The 20,024-nt window shown below is 40.9% G+C and overlaps 1 pseudogene; it reads right to left on the bottom strand.

Moving 5' to 3' along the window:
- LOC138393903 (centromere-associated protein E-like) overlaps positions 1 to 20,024 on the bottom strand; it is a 64,773-nt pseudogene that overhangs the window by 5,070 nt on the left and 39,679 nt on the right.

The following is a 20,024-nucleotide window of genomic DNA, read 5'->3' as shown; positions in this document are numbered from 1 at the left end:
TCAGGGGAAGCTCTGACCAACTCAGTGCCCTCAGTGTCCACTCCGCAGCCCGGGCAGGAGTGGGGCTAGACCCTGCAACGCAGGGGGTAAGGTCCAGTCCCGAAACCCTGGGATTTCACAGGCCGCCAAGTGATCGGTGTGCCAGAGCTGGGACTGGGGACACGCACAGGCATATGGGATCCCCAAGGAGGTGCCTTGTCTGCCTGGAGGGTCACAATGCTCACAGGTTGGGAGTCTTCATGGAGCCTGGGCCAAGAGGCACCAGGAAGCCTGAATTTGTCTTTCTGGTTGGAGGGTGCTCACCTAGTAGCCTGTGACAACTGATAAAGGTAACAGGCCCAGCAAGGCCCACTGAGTGTTACGACACATTAGGCATAAGCCTTAGATGTGGAGTCCACCCCGTCAGGTGACCCGCCACACCTCTGGCAGGTAGGCAGTGTCACAGCCCCATCTCACAGAGGAGGGAGCTCAGCTCCCCGCAGCTGCCCTGGCCCATGGTGGCGAGCGTGCTCTCGGTCCATTTATTTATGCGGTGAGTGGTTTTTGAGCCCCTGCTACATGCCAGACACAGGTAGGTGCTGAGGCTGCAGCAGATTACAGCCGAGATAAACATCGCTGCCTTCATGGGCTCACACTCTGCCTCCCAGACACAGAAACAGAGGGAACGCAAAGTCAGTCAGAGAGCTGGTGCGGTTTACAGCACCCACCACCACGGCTGCCACCCTGCTGTCATGAGAGCACTCCGCCTGGGCGGGAGCCCCAGGAGGGAGGATGCTCGCTCAAGGGCTGGGGCAGCCCCCAGGCCCAGGCCTGTCTCGTTACTGTGAGCCCAGGTGGGAGAGGCTGTCTGGCCCCCTGAGCCCACATGTCTCCGGAGACCAGACAACATGGAGCCAGATTTGGGCCGAGTGGGGTCCCAGCACTTGGTGAGTCCTGACCGAGGAGCTCATAGAACTGCTGATGGCATCTCTGGCTTATCCCTTCCTCTCTAAGTGCAACCACCCTCCACCCTACCGCCCCCCCCAACTTCCTGCAATTGATGCTGGCTGTTGGCGGGGACCCTTGCTGACACTGTGGACCAGACACCTACACATGGCCTTGCACCGTTTCCATGGCAGCTTAGGGCTCTGAAGGTGAGTGTCCCTGTAGAACTTGAAGGGAGCTGAACTGTCCTTAAGACTGAACCTTAGAAATCACATAGCATTGCTCTGCCATGTCCTGTTGTCACTGTCCTCTATAAGGCTGGCTCAGCTTCAAGGAGAGAAGACCAGTTCTCGATGGGAGGAGTGCCGGATAACTTGTGGACATTTGGAACCGCCAAACAGCTAGGAGAGGTAGCAGCAGAAGGTGAACGCAGGATGTGCGATGGCAGAGTCTACATTAGGCCCTGGGACTCCATATGACGCCAGGCTGCCAGGAGAGAGGAGGGCTTCCTGAAGGCAGTGGCTGTGGGCCAGGGATGGGCCAGAGAGGAGTCATGCTAGGATGGTAAGAGGGCTGCCCTGTGCGGTGTGGACGATATGGAGGACCAGGGACTGCTGGGCCAGTGGGTGGTTCTGGGGCTGGATGTGCGCATGCTCAGAGAAGCCCTGGTCCTGGGCTGGAGGCCTGAAATAACACCATGGGCCAGGGAGAATGGAGGACAGGGTCCTGCTCTCAGAGAGCCTGGCCAGGCTTTGCGAGGAGCTGGCAAGGGGCCCTGGGGGTGTCAGATCCCCATACCCAGATTGCAGCCACCACAGCCCTTGGGAAGTGAAACTTTCAAGGCCAGCTTGATCTGGTGTTTGAGGTTGGCCTTCAGTGGCCCCGCTGCCGGGAGAGGCAGACAGGGGCACAGGGGCGGGGCCTGAAACACACCGAAACTTGCCTGAGGGATGTGGGAGAGAGGGGACCCCCTGAGGGGATTCCCAGTTTGGGAGAAGGGCCATGAACTCACAGGACCCCTCTCCTTTAACACTGTGCCCCGGGGTTGGGGGAGGGACTCTGGCCTGGGTTTTGGTAGCAGCTACACCAGGAAAGATCTCCGTGACTTTCAGAAGTCACTTCCCTTCTGAGTGCTCAGTTTCCTCATTTATCAAATGTCAGGTTGATTGGTCTGTAAGGCCCTCTGCTCCCCTGATGTCACCACACAGACTCTTCTCCCTAAACCCCTTCTCTTGGCGCCCATGCAGAGCCTGCTGAAGCGGCAAGTGTTCCCAAAGATGAGGGCGTGGGTGTAGCCCAGACCCACCATGACCTCAGGCAGGGTCTCTCCTCCGCTACCCTTGCCACCGGCCAACTTGCTCCATTCACAGGGGAGGTGGGGAGAGAGTGTGAGCAGCTTGGGGTGGCCCAGCTCCCCCACTAGGGACACCACTGGACTCTCCAGCCCTCCTCCGGAGGGAGCAGGAGCATGCTGGCCAAGCCCCGTTCTGCCGCACCGCTGCCCAGGCACCCATGGGGGCAGGGGTGAGGGAGGAGCTGGGAAATTATGAGGCCCCCATAGACTCTCATTGCAGCTGGGACAATAACAATAATTATTAATCATTTTTGATAACTGGTGTTTAACATTCATCTTCCTTGCCAGACTGGAAGCTCCCTGGAGGCAGGGCCCAGGTCTGGTTCACTGCTGTATCTCCAAGGCTTAGAACTGTGACTTGCATGCCGGAGGCACCCAGTAAATAATTAAGTGAATGAATGAATTGTCTCAAAGCATTTTTAATCCAGTGGAGGACGATTAGGCATGTGCCAATACTACGATAAGCCTGGCATGCCATGCAACATTAATTATTAACATGCCAGCTGACATATACTGGGCACGAACTCTGTGCCAGGCTAAAGTTGCCAGATTAAGCAAATAAAGATAAATGATGCCCCTTCAATTTGAAATTCAGATAAACACTGAATAATTTTTTAGCCTAAGTATGTCCCATGCAATGTGAGTGTCCTGTGTCTTACCTGGCAGCCCCGTGCCAGGCCACATTCTCTAATCTTCACACCAACCCTGTGACAGGGGTACAACTATCACAACCCTTTACAGATGAAGGTACTGAGGCACCAAAGGGATAAGTAACCTGCCCAAGGTCACATAGCTGAAAAGTGGCCAAAGGCTCTGTCCTGGGTATTGTAATTGGAGCCCTGAGTCGAGGCTTAATCACCAAGATCCCTTGTCGCCCAACAAGTGCCCATAAGTAGTGGGTGCTGGGCTGGCTCTGGGACCCAAGAAGGAAAGGTCATTTGTCAAGAAGGACAATAGCCACGGCTAAGGTGGACTAGGAAAGCTTCTCAGCGGAGGGATGGGAGAGGGGTGGGAAAGAGAGGGTGGGCAGAGCTTTGCAGCAGCTGGGTGAGGGAGAGGGGAACTCAGGCTCAGACTCCAGCCCTTCCCAGCTGTGACTTCACCTCTCTGAGCCTTGACTCTGCTCTGTAAAATGGGTATAACACAGACCCACAGCCTCTTATTGAAAATCCTGGGCCCAGGTGTGGTCTGGAACTCAGAACTTTTCAGATATTAGAAAGGAGTTTGGTGCGTGAGTTGTATGTTCTATAGCACCCCCAGGGGACCTAGAACAGCACCCTATGAGCAAACATGGACATTTCCGCAGCAAACATGCATGTTCACTGCTAAGCAGGATAAGTAGTCTACAACTTGGACTCAGGTCAGGTCAGTTTTTGCCATCCTGTAAGTTTGGTTTCCAGGCATTTGAGGATTCTGGAATTGAGGACAAGGGAGGGCGGTTTCTTGGGGGATAAGGCCTGGGGTCCCAGCACAGAGAGGGTGCTTGGTCCCCAGGCTTCCCTGCCTTCCTTTCCTGGCCGGCCTGCGGGGCACCAGGGAGGAGACCGGCTCCTTGGAAGTGGAGGCGTCTAAGGAGTTTCCAAATGGGAAAACCGGCGGCTGCAGGCCCCAGGACGCGGCCGGGCGAGCTGCAGCCTTATCCTTGGAGCGGATTTTCTGGGCTGCCTGGGCCCTGAGTCACCCAGGAATGTGGCCTGGGTGGGCTGCGGGCAGGCGAGGGCACTGCGGGGCTGCCCTGCGCGGCTGCTGCCCAGGAGAGCCCGGCTACTGACCCAAAGACTGGGGAGGAAGGGTGTGGGGACCGCACCCGCTTGTCCCCAAGGGGCTGCCCAGGAACCTCCAAAAGGGATGTGGGACGAAAGAGCACAACTTTCAGTTTTAGTTATTTGTATTTCAACCTTTTAATTCTTTTTTTTTTTTTTCAAATAGGTAGTACATTCATATACTTTAAAAATGTAAAAATACAAGGGTCTCGCTCTCGAAGAGATATTTGTACAGCTATGTTCATAGCGGGATATTCACCTTAGCCAAATGGTGGAAGCAACCCATGTGTCCATGGAGGATGAACGGGTAAACAAAATGTGGCTTGTGTATACATACAGTGTAATATTATCCAGCCTTAAAAGGGAAGGCATTTCTGACACAGGCCAACTTCAAGGACATTATGCTCAGTGAAATAAGCCAGTTACAAAAAAAAATGCTGCGTGATTCTGCTGTATGAGGAACCCCAGGTAGCGTTATTCTTGGAAAATTGGTGGTTGTCAGGAGCTGAGGGAGGAGGGAATGGGAAGTTATTCTTTAATGGGTATGAAGTTTCCATTTTTGAAAAGAGCTCTGGAGCCAGGCACGGTGGCTCAGGCCTGTAATCCTAGCACTCTGGGAGGCTGCGGCGGGAGGATCACTCGAGGTCAGGAATTTGACACCAGCCTGAGCAAGAGTGAGACCCTGTCTCTAAAACTAAATAAATAAATAAGTAAATAAAACAATGCCTAACAAGTTTGCTTGTTTTGTTTTGTTAACAGCTTTACTGAGATGTAATTTCATAAAATGTATCCTTTGTTAAGTGTTCAACAATTTTTAGTAAATTTATAGAGTTGTGCAACTATCACTACAATCCCATTTTAGACTATTTTTCCTTTGGAATCATTTACAGTTGATCCTCATTCCTACCCCAGCCCCAGCAACCACTGATCTGCTTTCTGTCTCCATGGATTTGCCTTTTTGGAAATTTCATATAAATGGGATCATACAAATGTGTGGTCTTCTGTGTCTAGCTTCTGTCACTGAGCATAATGTTGTTGAGGCTCATCCATGTTGTAATGTGTTTAAGTGGCTTGCTCGTTTTTATTGCTGAGTAGTATTCCATTGCATGGATATGGCACATTTTGCTCATTCCTTCGCCAGTTCTTGGACACTTGCATGTTTATTATGAATAATGCTGCTATGAGCATTCACACACCAGTCTTTGTGTGGACATTAGTTTTTCCTCCTGAGTAGATATCTAGGAGTAGAATTACTGGGTTGTGAGGTAAGTTTGTGTTTAACTTTCTAAGAAACTGCCAAACTGTTTTCCAAAGTGGCTGCATCATTTTACATTCACACTAGCAATGTGTAAGGGTTTCAATTTCTCCATATTCTTTTTTTTATCTTTTTTTTTTTTTTTTTTTGAAACAGAGTCTCACTCTATTGCCCAGGCTAGAGTGCCGTGGCATCAGCTTGGCTCACAGCAACCTCAAACTCCTGGGCTCAAGCCATCCTCCTGCCTCAGCCTCCCAGGTAGCTGGGACTACAGGCATGCGCCACCATGCTTGGCTAATTTTTTCTATATATTTTTAGCTGTCCAGCTAATTTCTTTCTCCTTTTTTGGTAGAGAAGGGGTCTTGCTCTTGCTCAGGCTGGTCTCAAAACTCCTGAGCTCAAACAATCCACCCACCTCAGCCTCCCAGAGTGCTAGGATTACAGGCATGGGCCACCATGCTCAGCCCCAAGTAACTCTTATTTTACTTAACAATGCCCCTAAAATGCAAGAGTAGTAAGGCTAAAAATTCAGATATACCAAGAGGAGCTGTCAAGTGCTTCCTTTAAGTGAAAAGGTGAAAGTCCTCAATTTAATAAGAAAAAAATCATATGCTGGGGTTGCTAATATCTATGGTAAAAACAAATCTTCCCATGAAATTGTAAACAAGGAAAGAAATTCATGCTGGTTTTGCTATTGCATCTCCAATCTGCAAAATTTACAGCCCCAGTGCATGGCAGTGCTCAGTTAAGATGGAAAAAGCCTTACATTTGTGGGTGGAAGACATCAACAGAAAAGTGTTCCAATTAATGACAAAATGCTGCACCAGAAAGTGTTGAGCCTATACAAAGACTTCAGCAAGGGATCCCCCTAAAGCAAGTGATATCGAGCCATTTACTCTAGGTAAGGGATGGTTATACAGAATCAGGAATACAGAAGATCAATGTTAGCCTGCTAGATCATAATGCCTACATGGTTCACTTCACTTCATCTTATCACGTAGAATTGTATCGTCGTATATCATCACAAGAAGGATGAGTATAGTACAATAAGCTATTTTGAGAGAGACACACCACATTCATGTGGGGAGTTAGCTATGCTCCCTGCAAAGAGGTTTTTTTTCCAGTGGGGTCTCTCAGGCAGGGGTCGTCACAAAGGATGAAAAAATAGTGGGAAACAGAAATAAAAAATAATAATACACAGAGCCAAAGATATAGTTTATAAAGTAAAGGTTTATGAAAATACACAAAGGGAGGCTATCCGGAAGGTATATATCTCTCCCGCGGAGATATAACAAAGACTGAACTTTTTACATGGGTATTTACAGGGCAGATACATGCTTAGGTTGTCAAGGGCAATGGGATTTACATAACAGGCAGTTTGGTTTAGAGTCAAAGTCTTCTAAAAGGCCACTACAGATCCTTTAACTAACGCTATCTAGGTGAACAATGAGTTACAAAATCTTCTTAGGGCAAACTTCTAAGTTTTATGATAAGGCTATTACTTTAGCAAAAAACAGAGACATCTTGGCTCCAGTAATTGTGTTTTTGGAAACAGAGATGATCTCAGAAGTCAACATGAGCTGTGCCTTGTACTAATTACTTTAACCACATGGTTCCGTCTGGGCCTGGCTTGGGCATTAGCGTATCTATTTGATCAGCTCTCATCTCCAGCAGCCTTTGATGATCAGCTCTGGCAACCTATGGCTCTTGGTGAGGCCTGCCTTGTCTTTCAAAACAGGGGAGAACCATAGGCCCAGCTTACAGCTGTCTCTTTGAAATGCAGCTGTCACTGACCAAGGAGACACCCTCCTGAGGCAAGGCAGCTTTTGAACTAACACATTTATTTTTTCTTTAAGGCAAAGCCTTATTTGACTTCTGAAATCAAATTTTGTCTCAAAAAATACAGGGGGCATTTCTAAAACTCAGTATTCTTAGCCTCAACACATTCATATAACTTTTACTATAGTATTATTATAATTGTTCTATTTTATCATTAGTTATAATTAGTAATCTCTTATGGTACCTAGTTTATAAATTAAGCTTTATCATAGGTATGTAAGCATAGGAAAAACAGAATATATAGGGTTCAATACTACCGACATGGAGGGTTTCAGGCACCCACTGGGGATTTTGGAACATATCCTCATGGGTAAGGTGGGGGGGACTACTGTATATATAAAAAACCCTAAGAAAAAAAATTAGAATTCTAGGACAATGTATGTGCTAAAATTTATTATTTAGAACAATGTTTCAAAAGACTGTGAACATTCTTTGTGGTTTACATCAGTCACTGAGATTTGAGATGTTGGAAGTGGATGACAGGAATGAAAATAAGGACTGGAGAGGATTCATATTGATCTGCAAGATGATAATCTCACTTTATTAGATTTATATTCACATATAAAGAGAAACTGAAGAATGATGCAGATTAAAATCATTATATATGCTATGTCTGACAATGAAACATTAACTGACATCACATAGCAAAGCACACCTAGAAACTTAACAATAATCTATTTTCCTACTTCATTCCAAACCTCAGTGTTAATATGGAAAATAACTCACTGACTTTTGGTAATTAATCTGGAAACCTTGTATTTCTATGCAAGGAATAAGAGTCAATCTATACTTTCTTTTATACTGAAGGCTAACTCACTCTAAAATTATTTATATCTTTTTTACTTCCTAATTCCTATGGAATGTACTTTGTGTTATCATCTACAAGTTCTTTGTGGCTTTGTGGTCATTCTACCAGGTTTGGATTTTAGGTTAGTTGTATTTCTGGTATCCTGGACTCTCCTTGGCTCTGGACTACTGACCTCACACTGTATCAATTCCTACTCTCATGGCGCTGGAAGAAGCCACATATCCATGCTGGTCTGCACAGTAGAAATCCCTACTTTCTAATTGCAGCTGGGCCCTCAATATTATATGAAAAACACCAAATTACATAGAGTTTATCTTATCCAAACACCGGTTTTGTGCCTTTCTCTATTGATTGTGATTTTTTTCTTTTTTCCCTAAAGAGTTCAATTACTATTTTGTTAACTCTGGCTATTCTACAAATGGGATGAACTATGCATGGGAAGACCCACTGCTCCAATTTCATATAAACAAGCAACCTTTTGAATACTACATATTTTACCAAATATATGGAGAAGAGATTACTTCAGGAAGCAGAATGAATATACCCATCACTGAAAAGTAAAACAAGTCAACAAACTGGTCTTAGGCAATGTTGGTTCTTATGAATTAGTAAATTAGGACCAACCAACCATCTTGGGAACAATGATAAAAATCACAACTTTGCAGTTTCTGGTATAGCATGTCAGGAGCTTAGAAATTGCCAGTCTATGCTAACAACAAATAAAAAGGAAAATACTGAAAACTCTCAACAACTCAATATAGATCCATCAGAGAAGTGTGGTCACAGAACAAAGGGCTGCCCCCAAAATTGGAGAGACAGAGAGGCAGATACAGAGAATCACAGAAACATTTGCAGGAATCAATTAAGAGGTAGGAAAACCTGAACTGTAATTGTGAACTGTTGGAGGCTCAGACAACTGTACCTGATTGTGGCAGGAGAGGAGAAAAGGAACCATTTTGAAATAAAACATACCATTTTGTTTTTCTCAACAAGGCCTGTTCTGAGGAAAAACTATTGAGCAGACCCTAACATGCTCGGCTTTGATCAGGGCCTAATGTATCTGGGGGAAGGGGAAATGCCCAGTTCTAGGTGGCTCTTGCCTTCCATGTGGGAGGAGGGAAATACCCAGCTCTAGCTCCCTCTAACCTTCCATGAGGGCAAAGGAAAAAGTCCTCAATTCCAGGCACCACTCGCCTTCCACGTGAGGAGAGGGAAATACACTACTTCAGCCGCATCCAGCCATCTTGTTCCACCTAAGGAGGGGGCACTGAAAAGCACTGGTGAAGCTTACAGCCCCAGGGCACAGGCTCACCAAAAGACTGAGAGCTAGTCATAGGGTGATAGAATGCTCCCCCGCCACACCTGACCACTACATTACCAAAGGCCTATTTACTGCATTTCCTTTTACCTAGCACATTATGCCTGACTGCCAACAAAAAAATTACAAGGCATGCTAAAAGGCAAAACACAGTTTGAAGAGATTGAACAAGTATCAGAAACAAAGTGAGAAATGGCAGGAACATAGGAGTTATCACACCAGGAATTAAAAAAAAAAAACACTATGATTAATATGCTTTAGGGGCTTTAATGGAAAGAGCAGACAACATGCAAGAACAGATAGATGATATAAACAAAGATGAAAATTCTAAGAAAAAATAAAAAAGAAATGCTAGAGATCAAAAATACTGTTAACAAAAATGACGAATGCCTTTGATGACCTCATTAGTAGATGGGCTCAGGAAAGAAAATTAGTTTGAGAGAATTACAACAGAAATCTCCCAAATTAAAAAGCAAAGAGAAAAAAGACTGAAAAAAAAAAAAATCCAGAATGTCCAAGAACTCTGGGGCAACACAGAATGTGTAATATATACATAATGGGAATACCAGAAGCAGAAGAAAAGAAGAAACAGAAGGAATATCTGAAGCAATAATGACTAAGAATTTCTGCCAAATTAATGTCAGACACCAAACCACAGATGCAGAAAGCTCAGAGAATGCCAAACAGGACAAATGCCCAAAAAACTATATCTAAGCATATTATATTCAAACTTCAGAAAAATCAAAGATAAAGAAAAAAATCTTAAAAGAAGCCAGAGGAGAAGAAACAGCTTACCTTAGCAAGGCTAAGAATTACACCCAACTTCTCAGAAACCATGCAATCAAGAAGAGCACAGAGTGAAATAATTAAAATGTTAAGAGAAAAAAACACACCAACCTATAATTCTAGACCCTGTGAAATTATCCTTCAAAAGTGAAGATATAAAGACTTTCTGAGAAAAACAAAAATTGAAGGAATTTGTTGCCAGTAGACCTCTCTGCAAGACATGTTAAAAAGAAGTTATGCTGAGGACAAGAAAATAATGTAGGTCAGAAACTTGGATCTACATAAAGGAAAAGCATTAGAGACAGAATAAGTGAGTTCTTAACTGAACAAATAAGTTTGTTTGAAATAAAAATAGCAACATTGTATTTCATTACATAAGTCCATATATATATGCATGCTTATCAGTGAACTGAATAAAAGCAATGATACAAGGGATGGGAGGGAGGAATTAGAAATATTTTGTTATTATAAGGTATTCATACTACTCATGAAGTGGTATAGTGTTATTTGCAAGTAGACTAGGATTAGTTGTAAATGTATATTGCAAATTCTAGAGCAACCACTGAAAAAGTACAGAAAGAGGTATACTTGATATGCTAAGAAGAGAAGATGGAATCATAATATAGTCAATTAAAACCATAAAAGGCATAAAAAGTGTGGAAGACAAAAACAGAAACAAAGAATAAGGGCAACAAATAGAAAACGGTAACAATATAGTAGATATTAATCCAACTATATTGATAATCACCTTAAATGTCAATAGCCTAAATACACCAATTAAAAGACAGATTGTCAGATCTGATCAAAAAACAAGACTCAATTATATGTTGTCTACAAGAAACCCACTTTAAATATAAAAGCACATAGAGACTAACATTAATCAAAAAAAGTGAGAGTAGCTGTATAAATTTCTCCAGCCCTTTACTTTTTAATCCAACAACAGCACATTACACATTCTGCTCAAAATCACATAGAACATTTATCAAGACAGATCACATTCTGGGCCATAAAGCATATTTTAACAAACTTAAAAGAAATCATACCAGGTCTGCTCTCAGACTGCAATGCAATTACATTAGAAACCAGTAAGATAGCTGGAAAATCCCACAAATACTTGGAGATTAAACAACACACTTCTAAATAATATAAAGCTCAAAGGAGAAATATTAAGAGAAATTAAAAAATATCTTGAACTAAATAAAAATGAAAATACAACTTATCAAAATCCGTGAAAGCAGTGCTTAAAGGAAAACTTACACCATTAAATACATATATTAGAAAAGAAGAAAGATCTAAATCAATAAAGTAGGCTTTAAATTTAGGACACTAAAAATGAACAACAAATTAAGTTTAAAGCAAGCAGAATTCAATGAAATTGAAACAGGAAATCAACAGAGAAAATAAAGAACCCCAAACACTGGTTCTTTGAAAAGTGCAATAAAATATATAAGTCTCTAGGTAGGCAAACTAAGAAAAAAAGAGAGAAAGGACCCAAATTACTAATATCAGAAATGGATGAGGAGACATCACTACAGATCTCGTGGAATATTATGGACAATTCTAAGCCACAAATTTGATAACATGGATGAAATGGACCAATTCTTTGAAAGATACAATCTACAAATACTCAACAGAAGAAATTGACAGTCTCAGTAGGCCTGCATCTATCAAAGAAATGAAATCAGTAATTAAGAGCCTTCTAATACAGAAAGTACCAGGCCCACATGAGTTAACTGGTTAATTCTACCAAATTCAAGGAAAAAATTATACCCATTCTCTATAATCTCTTCCAGAAAATAGAAACAGAAGGAATACCTCCCAACTCATTCTATGAGGCCAGGATTATCCTAATATCAAAACCAGAGGATGACATTACACAAGAAAACTACAGACTAACATCTTTCATGAACATAGATGCAAAAATCCTCAGCACTTGAACACTGCACCAAGAGAATGAGAAGACAAGCCACAATGTAGGAGAAAATATTTGCAAAAGACATATCTGATAAAGGACTGTTATTCAAAATATACAAAGGATTCTTGAACCTCAATAATAAAGAAGCAAATATTAATAACGTGACTGAAAAATGGGAAAAAAACCTGAATAGACACTTCATCAAAAAAGATACACAGGCCGCAAATAACCATATGAAAGATGTTCAACCTCATATGCCATGAGGTTATTGCAAAATAAACAATGGGATATCATTGCATATTTACTAGAGTGGCCCAAATCCAAAAGTGACAACACCAAATTCTGGAGAGGATGTAGAGCAACAGGAATTCTTATTCACTGCTGGTGGGAATGCAAAATGGTATACCTTCTTTGGAAGACAGTCTGGCAGTTTCTTACAAAACTAAACATACTTTTACTATTGGATCCAGCATTGCATTCCTTGATATTTACTCAAATGAGTTGAAAATGTATGTCTACACAAATAGATGCCTATATATGTTTACAATAGCTATATTCATAATTGCCAAAACTTAGAAGCAACCAAGATGTCCTACAGGAGATGAGTAAATTGGTACATCCAGATAATGGAATACTATTCAGTGTGAAAAACAAATAAGCTATAAAACCATGAAAAGACATGGAGACAACTTAAATACATATTACTAGGTGAAGGAAGCCAATCTGAGAAGGCTAAATACTGTATGACTCCAACATATGACATTCTGGAAAAGGCAATACTATGGAGACAGTAAAAAGATTAGCACTTGCCAGGGGTTAGAGAAGAGAATGATGAATATGGGCAGAGCCCACAAGGGATTTTTAGGGCAGTGAAACTATTCTGTATGATAACTATAAAAATGGATACATGTCATTATACATTTGTCAAAACTCATAGAACGTATAACACCAAATGTGAACTCTAATGTAAACTATGGACTTTGGATGATAATGAAATATCAATTCATCAATTGTGCCAAATATTCCACTCTGGTATGGGATGACAACAGCAGGAGAGACTGTGTGCTTGTGGAGATGAGGTAACTGAGAATTCTCCGTACATTCTGCTCAATTTTGCTGTGAACTGAAAACTGCTCTTGAAAAATAAAGCTTATAAATAAAAAACAAACTACATTTTTGAACCTCAGTGTTCAAGGATTAGCACATGGGGCCCTACTAACATAGCTGGCCAGGCCTGGCTATGGCTTTACCGCAGCTGCTGCCCAAAGCCCTGAAGTGGACTCATGTCTCACCATCTCTGAGGCTACTCGGGGAAAAGGCTCAATTCTTACAAAAGCTGTGAGGAGATGGAACAGAGAACAGTAAGAGGATTCAAGATTCCACAAGTGGAAACTGAACATTACACATCAATATTTTGTTACCTTTATCAGCAGAAATTGATATATTTAATTATCTTAAGGAACCATAATACATTAGAAGAACGTGTATTACAAAACCAATTTTTATAAAGCATATACAAATAAATTTTAAAAAATACTTAAAATTAAGTTGCTCTAACCCCCTTTAAGGAGGTAAAAAAATTAAAGCAAACAACAAGAATGAGGTGGTATAATAAAAAGTAATACTTACAATTATTTTGTTGTTAAAGAAGTAATTCACTTGACAAATTCTATCGTTTTCCTTCTGGATGCCATTTTTAAGCTTTTCTGTATCACAATGAGTATTCAACCACTCTTCCAAAAACCGCGTCATTTCTTTCCTATTACTTAAAACTTGTTGAAATTCAGTCTTTATGCTGGGGAAGTCACTTTCTGAGAAATCTTTAAGAATTTCCTAGTGAAGAATAAGCATTGAAGGGCCTGAACATTAGGAAAGTTTTTATCCAAATATGATATAAATTTTATCATACATGATACAAATATCATAAAAAAGTAAAGTATCTACTGGCCCTTTATTCTTCTTAATGTCTAAAGTAAACTAAGAAATATAATTCTAATTTAAAACTTTATTCTAGTTATTTCTGTAATAAAATTTTGGCAGCATAGGTAATGTAATAGATTCTATCTGTTAGAATTAGAACCTGTCAAAATGATAAATCTACGCGGTTCACTATCATGATACATGAAGTGCTTCTTTTTTTTTTTTTTTTTCTGAGTCTCCCTATGTTGCCCAGGTTGGTCTTCAACTCCTGGACTCAAGTGATCCTCCCACCTCAGCCTCTAGAGGAGCTGGAATTATAGGTGCATGCCACCATGCCCAGCTTCATGAAGTGCTTCTGAATGTAGCTTTTTACATACAACATGCATGTTAGGAGCTGGATGCCAGCCTCACATTTTTGGGTTAAAGTAACACACTCCACATGGAGCTGTTGCAATAAAAAGTTTCTGACTCCTAGCGTAGATGAAAGAAGTTTTAGAAGGCATTTTGGAAACTTATTCTGAGGTTCCATGAATTCCCACTTGCTGATGTTAAATCTGTTTTTCTCTATCTATGGAGGTCAGTAGGGAGGCTAGTCCATTACTTGGCAGCGTTTGTGTCTTGGCAGTTGTCACTCTGCAACCCTATCTTTAACTTATGTCAAATAAAAATGGCTCTAAGCATATGAGAAGACCCCTTTCTATTTGTTAAAATGACTTAAAGTCTAATTAAATCCATTTATACCTCCATATGTAGATCCATATTCTGGTTCAACTTGAAGTCCCTGAATTCCTTGGATGGTACATCACAATCTTGTTGAAGGTGCTGTATTTTAATTAGCAATTTGTTTTGCTTTTCCACTTCACCAATAAAATCCATTTCAAATTTATTGATGGATTCATGTTGTTCTTCTTTCATCTTTGTAATACAGCTTAGTACACACTGGCAGAAAAAAATTAAACAAATTGGAAAATGAAACTTTTATCACATTTAGAGGAAGTTTTAATCCTTGAAACTATGAGGTAGGATGGCATTTCTTATTTATCTATATACTCTGATAAGTGAGGAACAGGTAAGGAGCTTCTCTCTATCCCTAATTTTTTCTACTCAGCATCTTGGGAGAATAACTTCCAGACCTCTACTTCCATATTTCTGACTTCCTACTAGATATACCTCATGGATGTCTTATAAGTACCTCAAATTCAGTATGTTTAAAATTTAACATAATCCCTTTCCCCATAATGATTCCTCCTTTTTCTATTGCCCTCTTTTTGGTTAATTATATTGCCAATCACCCAGGTTTCCTAGTTAGACACTTGAGATTCATTTTCAACATCATCTCTTCCCCTCCTTGATTGGGTAACCAAACAGATGATGTTACATACCTCAAAACTTCCTTGCTAAGCATATTTAGATGTTTGACTTCAAGGTGACAATGACTTGAATGCCATATGTATCTGTGGACCTCAGGAATAAGTTCTGGATGTCTCATTGCCAGGATCTGAGGAAGAATTATCACGGCCTGAGGGGCCATCTACCTAGGAGATAACTGCTCCCCAATTGCTCAACTTCCACCATTTCTTAACCTCTTATAATTTGGCCTCTTCCCTAACCACCCAATGAAAATGGTTCTGACAATGGTTACCAATGAGCTCTATTATCACCAAATTGAGAGGATATCACCAGTCCATATTCTGGCTCTCTGAAGTCTTTGCCACTCTTGACCATTTCATCTTTTTCTTTTTCTTTTTTTTTTGAGACAGATCTTGCTCCGTTGCCCAAGGTAGAGAGCAGTGGCATTATCACAGCTTACTGCAACCTCAAACTCCTGGGCTCAAGTGATTCTCCTTCCTCAGCCTCCCAAGTAGTAGTATGGTGCATGGTTCCCAGGACTATTGGTCTGCACCACTACGTCTGGCTAATTTTTTGTAGAGACGCGGTCTTGCTCTTGCTCAGGCTGGTCTTGAACTCCTGGCTTCAAGCAATCCCCCGTCTCAGCCTCCCAGAGTGCTAGGATTACAGCTGTGAGCCACTGCGCCGGGCCTTGACCATTTCACTTTTTATACTCTTCTCCACTGACTTAAGCAATACCACTTTCACTCAGTTCTTTCCTGTCTCACTTACTTTTTCAACCCTGAGCCCAAGTATTGCTCCCTTTTCTGCTACTGCCTCTTAGACATTTATCTTTTCCAGAGTTCTCTTCTTAGCCCAAGACTCTTATTCTTCAAATGCTTTCTGCATGATCTTACCTCACACTTCTTCTATTACCTATCACCTATATGCTGATGAATCTCAAATCTTAGTCCCGACTTTTCTCCTGCCAAACTTCAGAATCACAATTAAATGCCTACTTGGTTTCTCTTCTTGGATATTCCATTATAAGGTTTTCAACCTCAAAATATCTCAGTCTAATCACCTGGTCTCTCTTGCCTCACCTACCAAGCTTCTCTTTCTTTTTTATCTCATTTAATGGTACCACTATTCACAAACCTGACTGAGCCCAACCTCGAGACTCCATCTAAACTGTTCTCCCTTACCTCCACAATCTATCATGTGGACCTACCATTTTAAGCTGCTAAATATTGCTTTAATCCCTTTTGTCCTCTCCAGCACTATGAAACCTTCCCTAGCAGTACAGTCACACCAAGTATCTCGTCTGGACTATTGTAACTGCCTCTTGTCTCTTCTTTCTACCACTGGAAGAAATATCCCCCTCAAACTCATTTCTTCTTTATTCTGTACTGAAGTACCTCAATGGTCATCTGATCCTGTTACTGCCACCCCTCAAAATAACCGTCCAATGACTGCCTATCATCTACAAAATGAACTCCAAGCTGGACTGAGATCTTTCAGATGTTGTTCACATCTGCCTCCTGAACACCCTGGCAGTGTCTAGACCCACAGGCAGAGCTCAGGCCTTGCTGAATGAACAAGTATTAGGAATACTGAAGATTCTGAACATATTATTCACAGACCTATGTAATATTTAATTTGGTAGTAAGTACACAAAATAGCAAATATGCCAGCACCCATAGCAGGACTTAAATACACTGAAGTTTGTAACTGAAATTTATAGCTCTATCTATAAAGATATTACTAAAAAAGACAGTACCTTAAATTTCTTTATGATTTTATGAAATTCCATGGAACATCTCTGGTTTGCGGTAAGAAGTTTTTGAATCTGTTTGGTTTGCAAATCTGGAAGTGACAGGTTTGCTTTTACTCTAATTGAAAGCTCCTTTTAGGTTTCAATTTCTGTCTCCAAGTCAAGAGACAATCCATTTAAGCACTCATAGTGATTATTCATCTCTGAGTATCTCTTCAGGAGCCCCTAAAGGAAATTAGAATTCATTCAACTTAACAATGCATTCAAATTTAACAATAAGTAGTTCCAACCCTAACATTTTAACTAAACTTACATTTTTACATGTTCTGTAGACCAGAAATAAATTAAGACCTTTACATTTAAAACCAAAAGGAAATTGTTATTTTTGGTTTTGGATTAAAGAAATAATACACCATTATTGTGGAAATTAAAAAAATTTTAAACATTACAAAGAAAACCAGGAACAACCATTCTTATCATTTTGATGCTTTTTCTTTTAGTCTTTGAATATCCATGCTTTGAATTAACATTGGCAAAATCTGATGAGAAATTTGAGTGAATTCACTCTAGTACGCATTGTAGCTCAAGGCTGAATGCTGGCTTATGTTTATAGTAGGCAGTATAAATTAGCAGCTAAAACAAGAGACTAAGAATCAAACTGCCTATCTGCAAGCTTGGTATAGCCACTTCACATGTTTCTATTATCTGCCTAGAATCTGCTTTCTAGCCCTCTCTCAGTGCTAGAGTTCAGGTTCTAGCTCTGGCACTTCTTAACTGGGGAAGTTACCGAGCCATTTCCATCAACAACAGGATGACTACAATAACTGCCACAAAGTTTTCCAGGGAATTAAGTAAAATATTAACTCCATCTATATATATCTATGTACTCTATAAAAAGATACAGACATTAAGCTTGCAGGAAATAAAATTATATTTGTAAAAATGTTTCTATACCCAAGTTTTGAACTTAGACTTGGTTTCAAGTTATTCTACCAATTTATTAGCTGTGTAAACTTGGGCAACTGCTAAATTTCCTTTCTGAGCCCTAGTTCCCTTGTGTATGAATGGAGTGACAAAGCCTATCTCCTGAGGTAAAACACCCAGCATGGGACCTGGCATGTGGTAGACATGTAATAAACCTGGGCCTGTAAACTCCAATGACGAGGGGCCAGGAAGGTGACACACTGGTCAGAGCCCAGGTGGAGGAGCATGTTAAGTTCAAGTTGCTGCAATCATTGTCAGTGACATGTTTCAATCAGGGTGTGAAGCAATACAACAGGAGGCTTCTCACAATGATGAGCCCTCTGTTTTTCATAATTTAAGAAAAGCTACACGTTCCTTAATCTGTGATGTTGGAGAGCGGATTCCTACTTCTGGTCTGGGATGAACCACGTTATGGTACGCAGCGGCACAGTGAGCACTGACTTCTGTCAGGACTGTGCTAAATGGTATAACCATAAACTATACAAAAAGTCCTTCGTGATCTTGCATTCTGATAGGGGTGACGGCAAATCCTGTTGGCTTTACCTTCAATATATATTCAGAATCTAAATACTTCTCACTACCTTCCACTGCTCCTTCTCTGGGCCAAAGCATGATCACCTCTGCCTGGATTATTGAAATTAGTCTTTGCAGTGGTCTTCCTGCTTCCACTCTGTCCATTTTCAACACAACAATAGGAGTCATCCCTTTAAAATGTAAGTCACATATGTCTCTCTTGTGGTCAAAACTCTCCAATGGATCTCCATCTTACTCTGAATAAAACCCAAAGTCCTTTTAATGTCCCGCAGCCTGCCTTCTCCCTTGTAACTTGCTGACCGTATTTCCTTTTAGCTTCTCTCCTTCTTCATGTTCCTTCAATCCACCACGCAGTCTTCTGCCTTAGGAGATTTGTACTTGGTGGTCCTTCTGCCTAGAATTCTCTTCTCCCAGATACCTGTATGGCTTCACCTGGTGTCACCTCTTTCAGGTATTTGCTCAAATGTCACCTTTCCAGAGAGGCCTTACCTCACAAACTGCTATTGTTGTTTGTGTATGTACTTATACATGCACACACATACATACATGTACTAGATTAGAACGTTTAGAAAATCACTGAGCACCAACTATTCATTCCACAGAGGTCCCTTTGAATCCTTTTTAGGAATCCTTGAAGTTTTAAGAGGGGCACTTACTTCTATCCTAAAGCGCTTTTCCTTCAGGCTTTCTGTAAGGTGCTGTTGTCCATCGCTTAGTAACATTTTTTCATATTTTACTGCCTCCTCATGGTTCTGATGGTTCTGTTTTGGTACAAAGAAATAAACAGGACTTCAGCTGTAATTACATTCTCACATAATGTCTAATTAATTATATACTCTTTTATCACTTTTTTACATTAACTTTTAATAATAGAATTAAATATTACACTTATAACACAAAAGCAATGTTAAAATGATCTGAAAATGAATAATAATATCACTAAATCTTATACTGAGTGACTTCAACTCATTGGGAAAAAAAAAGTGGGAGAATCATGTACTTTTTGGAGGTAAGATTTATTCTTCATAGTTGTAAAATAAGGTTTTAGATTTATTTCTGGTCCTGACTTTTCCAAATCTCTGCATTATTCATTTGTAGTTTTGACAGGGGGCACTAACTTTTATCCTAAAGCACTTTATTGCCACCAACCAAAAATGCTAGCAAAGCTACCTACACTGTCCACAGTGTTCCAAGCCCTAGTCATATATTCTTCCCAGCACCTGGGAACAGAAAGTTCATAACCTGTTTATGTTTTGCATTTCTGATTAAAAAGTACAAAACACAACACTTTCTCCCACTTGTTTTATCTTGTTCACTAGAGTACATAGGAGAATGACTAACTGTTCAATAAATATTTGTTGAATGAATTAACTCTCTATATAAAGTTAGCTAGGAAACACAAAGATTCCCAAATATCTAGTGTTTCTGCTCAGATAGCAAATGAAATTGTTTTCTATTTTATTATTGATTGAAAATGAAAAACATTTTTACAGACTTATTTCATACAACTCATTTATTTGA

The sequence above is a fragment of the Eulemur rufifrons genome, chromosome 13 (assembly GCF_041146395.1).
Source record: "Eulemur rufifrons isolate Redbay chromosome 13, OSU_ERuf_1, whole genome shotgun sequence".
Lineage (NCBI taxonomy): Eukaryota > Metazoa > Chordata > Mammalia > Primates > Lemuridae > Eulemur > Eulemur rufifrons.
This window is presented reverse-complemented; position numbering and strand designations above follow the sequence as displayed.